Source organism: Giraffa tippelskirchi, chromosome 7 (assembly GCF_054371585.1).
Source record: "Giraffa tippelskirchi isolate mGirTip1 chromosome 7, T2T-mGirTip1v1.2.pri, whole genome shotgun sequence".
In the NCBI taxonomy this organism is placed as follows: Eukaryota; Metazoa; Chordata; class Mammalia; order Artiodactyla; family Giraffidae; genus Giraffa; species Giraffa tippelskirchi.
In genome coordinates this window covers 49,434,872-49,442,214 of record NC_137281.1, presented here as the reverse complement: position 1 = coordinate 49,442,214, position 7,343 = coordinate 49,434,872, and positions in this window count along the sequence as shown.

Below are 7,343 nucleotides of genomic sequence, written 5' to 3'. Positions count from 1 at the left end.
CCCAGGACTATGTTGGAATCAGAACATTCCCCCTCATGCCATCCCTGCATTCCTGGCTCCAGTACCATCCAACAGAACACCCTGAATAGACGAGAAAGCTGAATGGACTTTGCTCAAACAGCAATTCTTGCGGGGGGAAACCAGAAGGGGTCGTGTTTCTTCCTTCTGAAGTTTCTCCAGGACGGACCGTGGTGGGTGTGTGTGTGTGTAACCACCTACGCCTGGAGGACAGATGTCTCCTCAGAACCTGGCTGTCAGAAAGAAGATGGAGGCAGATGGTGGCAGGGAACACACTCAAGCCACTGGCTGGGGCGGGAGGGTGGGCAGTTATGAGAGGGGTGTGGCTCCTCAGGTGTGGATATGGTCCCTCAGAACTCCAGTAAAGCCCTGTGCTGCCAAAGGGAGAGCCCTGGCCCAGGGGTCAGGAGACCCCTGACCCTTGTGAGCAGTCACGTTCTTGGGTGGATACACTACCACTCTGACCCTTAGTCTCTTCATCTGGAAAGCAAGAACAATATAATTCCTATATCATGGGTGGTTGTGAGGAGTAGATGAGCTATCAAGATGAAATTAGTGTGCCTCTTGGTGCTCATACACATTAGGAAAAAAGAAGAAGGCTCAGACCATCCCAAAAGTTCAGTTTGTAGGTTGAGGGAAATAATTTGCCATTTCCTCCAGGACCTGGCTTCGGTTTGGCCCCACTTCCTGTCCCAGTCTGGCCAATCAGCCTTGCCCTGATATAACCCCTCCCCTGCCCAGAGTCATCTCAGCCACTTGGCCAGGGTCTGACCTGGCCCATTTGGTTTAATTGGTCTCAACCCGCATCTGAAAGCAAAAGTGGCCTCTCTGGTCATGGTCTCCCCACCCTGCCCAGCTGCAGCACTGCTGACCCTTCCAGTGACTCCGATTTCCTGTTGCTCTAGGGCTCAAGGTCAGTGGGTCATCCAGTATGGTCAGTCCTCACCTTCTGTCCCTGTAAGCCTGGATCTCATCTCCTTGTCTGTGGAGCAGTTCAGACAACCTGAACATCCTTCCAGCTCCACTCCTCACAAGGTCCACACTCAGAGTGGTGTTTCCCTCCACCTCCATCCTCCTAGAAGAGTCTCAGGGAAGGACTTTGATTGGTCCTGGTTAGGTCACATGCCCACCCTTGCACCAGTCACAGAGGCTAGGAGAGTGTGCAACTGTGATTGGCCTGGACTGGGTCACATACTCTTGTCTGTTGCCAAGGGACAAGAGCAAAATACTATGATTGGCACCTTCCCCCAGAACCTCAGGGTTGGTGCAGGAGAATCTACTCCCCTAAGTCAGGGATGCAGTTCCGCAGTTTCATGGGGCAGGGTGTGGGGCTACAGGGAAAGCCCAAACCCCAGATGTCTACACTCAGGCTAAGTCTAAGGTGGGGTGAAGCAGGGTGAGATGGAGCTAGGTGGGCAGGGCCAGCAAGGGGAATGCGTGGGACCCCTTCTGCTGTGTGTCCAAGGAGAAGGGGTACAGTGACACTCACTCTGCGGGCCCTGGGTGGCTGTCCTGGTGCCTCAGGCCTCCCTTTCCTGCCGCCAGAGCACACGTTGCAGACATCTGCCCTGCCGGCTGCTGGGGGTTGCCCTCCTGGAGTTTCCTGCTGCTGACAGGAACCGTTTGCCTTTTTATTACCCGCAGCGCACATCTGGGAACACTCTTGGATCAGTCTGGCTGAGCCAGTGGGCTGAAGAGCTGGCTCCCAGGCCAAGCTGATGGGGGCAGGGCAGGCAGCAGTGGCGACAGCCTGGGTCTGGGAAGCGCCTTCCTCCCCAGCCCCTCCTGTGAAGCTACCCCATGTGACTGGCCTCCTGGATAGCTTCCACAGAGGGGTTGTGTAACCAGCCTTGTCCAGGAGGGAGGGGACGGCCTGGGCCCAGGGTGGGGTCCCACCAGCAAGCCTGGCCTGCCAGGTCCAGAAAGGGGCGTCTGGGGGTGGGTAGCTTCAGGTGCCAGGACAGTGGGGCTTCTCTGGTTAGGGGTTGAGGTGTTAATTCTCTCCTTTCTTTTTTTTCTTTTCTGTTTTTCTTTTTCTTTCTTTCTTCCCTCTGTCCCTCTCTCCCTTCCTTTCTTCTTTACCTTTCCTTCCTTCCTTCCTTTCTTCCTTTTTTTCCTCTTTCCCCCTCTCTCCTCTCCTTGAAATGACTTTTTCCTCTTCCCACTCCAAGAGCACATCCTCAAGAGCCACCTTTGAAACAGCAGGAAGCAAGAGACTGAAGAACATCATTTTGGACAAACCTCGTCTTTGTGCTTAAAGATAATGGATCCGGGGAGGAGCTGCTGTGCCCTTGCCTGCTTCTCTCTGTCATGTGCTGCGTCCTCTTCCCCTCCAGCCTTTAAAAGAGAGAAGTGACCCTTCAGCCTCCAACTGCAGGCCCAGAGCTTCCCTGGTGGATCACAGATGCTTGCTTCTGAGGTGAACTCAGGTGCAGAAAGGACTGCACAGAGCTTGGCAGCCTGTGAACTAAGACCAAGGTCCTAAGGAACCCTTTCAGAGGCAGCCACGAACCCACCAGCCTGCCTGGCTGGGCATCAGGCAGCTCCTCGCTTTCCTGGCCCTCAGTCTGTGCATCTATCCGTCTGTCTGTGGCTCCTTCCAACAGCCACCTGCTCAGACCCATACCAATACCTGGCCATTTAATTTATTTATTATGACATGTTTATTTTGTTTGAAAGTGTCCAACTCTTCTCTAATGAAAAACCTCATAAGGGGAGGTTGAGTGGCTTTAGGGGGGCAGGGGCCAGGGAATACTAGTACTTGGTCTCCTCTAAGCTCTGAGAAGCCCTAAAGTGTTGCTGAGGCTCTCAACATCCCCATGGCTTGGCCGGGAATGTTCCTTGTATCCCTTTTGTTCATTTATTTCACAAATATTGACAGAGTCCATCTGGGCATCAAGGCATGTGCCAGATATCTAGATTATAAGAGTGTGCAAGATAAAATGTACCTGCCTCTTTTATTTTAGTGGAATGTTAGAAATAAAACCAAGTCAATGCAAATAGTTATAGTTAGGAAGGTGGACCTATAAAGGCACTGAAGCCCATGGAGTCTAGGTTGACCTGCTTCAGAGCTGGGGCTGCTCCAACCTGGTCTAGGCAGAAAGAGAGGGTCCACTATTGTGAGGAGAGGGAAGAATGCTCCAGGCATCAGGAGCAACACATGCAAAGGCTCTGGGGCAGCAACAGTTTGGTTCTAGGATCTGAATGGAAGCTGGCAGGGCTTGAACTGAGGGAGGAAGGGAGAAGGAAGGAGAGAGGGATAAGAGGATGTTGGGTGTATGGGGCCTGATAACTGGGTCCCTGCAGACTGTGGCCAGGACTTTGGGCTTTGTTCTGAGTCATTCCATGAGCTTCAGCAGGGGAGTGTTATGGTCTGGCTTATGTTTCAGGAAAGGAAGACCACTTTTAAGGTGAAGGAGAGTACAGGGGGAGGCAGAGAGTAGGGCGGAGTCCATTGTAATCATTTAGGCAGAGGTGATAGTGATATGAAGGTGGAAAATAACAGGGTAAACCTGGAGAAGTCAAAGGGTCCCTCCATAAGGACCTAGTTAGGAAGGGGAACAGTTAAACAAGCATTTACACAACAGAGTAAAAAACATAAAATATAGAGGCAGCTCTGAGGGCTGCAGGAGTTGTTCATGAGGGGCATTCAGACCAGCCTTGGAACAATCAGGAGGGCTTCCTGGAGGAGGAGACATTTAAGCTGAAAATGGAAAGAGGAATAAGAGCTAGGAGAAAGGGGGGTGGGGGTGGGGCAGGAGGAAAGTACTGTTCCAGGCAGTGGGAACAACCTGTACAGAGGGCTGGAGAGAAGAGGAAGCAGGCACGTTTGAGGACTCCAGCAGATCAGTGTTCTCCAGAATGAGGTGAGGATGAGGAGCCAGTCAGGGCTGGGCTGTGACCAGTCTTGAGGTCACGGAGGACAGAAGACTTTGTTTTGAGGACCCAGGGCCATGGGAGGGTTTAAGTCTCAGTGTCATCATCAGTTCTGTGGTTTTGAGTAATCCCAGTGGCTACTGGTAGTGTTGGTGTGGGGGAAACAGGTCCAGAAGAGTTAGTTCTAACTCAGCCGCTTCATCCTGTGAGAATCAGTCATTGAGCAGCCAAGTCTAACAGGCCTCACCTGGGAGGTGACATGTGACACGCCTGGTGCAGTGGGCTCAGGAGTTAGATCAAGTTCAGGTTCCAGTCCTGCTCTTGTCTGGCTGTGTGACAGATGAGTTGGCTGAGCAAGGTCAAATTAGGCTTTGGGAGATATTTCCATTTTATGGGTCCTGGAGTTCTGATGGCTCAATTTATCCCTCCTGCATCTGGTGCTTTATGGTAGCCTGGGGTTGTCCTACCTATATCAGTCTAACCTGGCCCCATCTCTGACCTCTGGAAGAAGTTTCACCCAGACCCAGGTGTTGGCATCATGTTCTCTTTTGGTGTATACTAAGAACAGGATCTTTTTTTAAAAAAATTATTTATCTATTTATGTCCATGCTGGATCTTTGCTGCTGTGTGCAGGCTTTCCCTAGTTGAGACGAGCAGGGGCTACTCTCTAGCTGCAGTGAGTGAGCTCCTTATTGCGGTGGCTTCTGGCTCCAGGGTGCGCAGGTTTCAGTAGTTGCGATGTGTGGGTTTAGTTGCCCCACGGCATGTGGGATCTTCCCAGACACGTGTCCCCTTCATTGGCAGGTGGATTCTAAACCACCGGACCACCAGGGAAGTCCCTAGGAACAGGATCTTTTTTAATTAAAAGAGGAAATGTATGATATGTTTGACCATTAAAGCTATTGCATGAACAACCTAGCTGAAAAACAATAACTAAAGTATTTAAAGCAGTTGAGTTCCTCGCTGCAGAGTAGGCTTTCAGAGCAGCAGTTGAGGCTGGTTGATGATGTGGCCCCTTGGTCATAAAAGGCAGTGTTTGGAGAAGTGGACGAAATGGAAGGAGAAACACAGATTACAGGAATTAGGCCCACCGGTATTTACGAGGCTCATCGTTGTCACCCCATAACTATAACGTACGCATTAATGAGTCCATTTAACCCAGCATCAGCCTGTCATCTGCCGTGGGCCTTTCCCAGGGAAAGCAAAGCAAATGCTGCTTTGACTCTCTATTTGGGGGATGAAGATGTGGACAGTTTAGTTCCATTCTTAACACTGTCCCCTGACTGCCTGACCCCAGGGTGAGTTTGCATCAGGATCCAAATAAGATCCACACTGTAAAGAATTACATACAGATTCTTTTAAACTTTTGTTTTATATTGGCATATAGTTGATTTATGATGCCGTGTTAATTTCAGATACACAGCCAAGTGATTCAGTTGTATGTATACATTCAGCCCCTCTCTTTCAGATTATTTTTCCTTATAGGTGATTACAGAATATTGAGTAGAGTTCCCCGTGCTATACATAGGTCCTTGTTGATTATCTATTTTATATATAGTAGCTTGTGTATGTTAGTCCCAAACTCCTAAGTTTTGAAATACCTTCTAATTTATTTATTCAGCTCTCTTGGGTCTCAGTTGTGGCACGCAGGATCTTTGCTGCATCATGTGAGATCTTTTGTTGCAGTGTGCAGTGTGGTGCAGTGCACAAGCTTAGATGCTCCATGGCATGTGGGTCTTAGTTCCCCCACCAGGGATCAAACCCATATTCCCTGCATTGCCCAGTGGATTCTTAACCACTGGACCACCAGGGAAGTCCCCCAAACTCCTAATTTAATATATAGGTTTCTCCTCCATTTCTTCCTGTTTTTTTTCTCTGCTTCTCTCTCCCTCTCCTTCCTCACCATCTCTCTGTCTGTTGCTATCCTTCTGTCTCTCCCTTTCCCTCTCTGTTTCATTACAGTGTATTTGTTGAAGAAACAGGGTTATTTGTCTTCCACAGTCATAGGAGTCTATTGTTAAGTGTGCATACACACACACACACGTATATAAAAGTGTAACCCTCCTGCACTGTCAGGGCTTCTCAGGTTCTCAGGCTCAGGACCATGGACGTTAGGGCTGGCCCGTTCTCTTGGACAGGGCTGTCCTGTGCACTGTAGGATGTCAAGCAGCATCCCTGATGTCCACCCACAGACACCAGTAGCATGAAGCCAGCTCTGTGAGGGAGCTGACCTGCAGGAGTTTGGGGGGCGGGAGGAGGGCATCTTGGCTGGTCCCCCCAGGAGCTCCCGGGCTGAGGTGGCCCTCGGTGCTATATCCAGCTAGATCGAGATGGTTGAACTTTATGCACCAGTGTTATTCGGTCACTGAGCCTGGCTGCCTGGGAAGGGCCTGACCTAGGAAGGGCTCACTGCCCCACCAGGGGTCAGGACGGATCCCCTTTGAGAGGATCTGGGTGGCTGCACAGGTCACTGGAGTGAAAGGACATGTGCGAATGATGGGTATGTGTCAGGGGTCCTGGCAGGCACATGGCAGGGCCATGACTGCTGCCTGGGGAGGAACAGCACAGACAGAAGGCCGCTTCTTTCTTTCTGAGCACCTACTGCATGCTGGGCCTCACACAGAGGACACTGTGGAGTGACAGAGCAAGGCCGTGGGGGCTGTGCAGGCGGTGGGGTAGGGGTGGGTCATGTCTGCAGAGAACTTAACAAAGCAGCTAAAAGTCCATCTGCTTTTTAATGTGTAACTGCGTCATTGATGTATAATCCATATACCATACAGTTGACCCCTGTGAAGTGTATGCATCAATCGTTTGTAATATATTCACAGATTCAGCAACCACCAAGACTCCCAAACGCAGAACATTTTCATCAACCCCGAAAAGAAACTCCATCCCCACCAACTACCCATTTTGCTCAACTCCCCAGCCCTAAGCCACCACTAATTTACTTTCTGTCTCAAGCCGTTTGCCTGCTTTGGACATTTCACGTAGATAGAACTTATACTATGTGGTCTTTTGTGATTGGCTTCTTTTACTTGGCATCATATCGCCAAGGTTCATCCATGTTGTTTGTCATTCTTTTTTGAGGCTGAATAATATTCCAGTGTGTGGATAAACCATATACATTGATCCATTCACCAATGGATGGACATTTGGGTTGCATTCACTTGGGGCTGTTATGAATAATGCTGCTCCAAACATTTGTGGATAAGGTATAATGTGGATGGATGTTTTCACTTTTCATATACCTCGGGGTGGAATTGCTAGGTCATATGGTGACTCTACATTTCACATTTTGAGGAGCTGCCAGGCTGTTTTCCAAAGCAGCTGCCTCATTTTACATTCCCATCAGCAGTGTAGGAGCTCTCCAATTTCTCTGCATCCTCACCAACACTTACTCTACCCTCTTTTTGATTCTAGCCATCCTAGTGGATGTGAAGCGCTATATG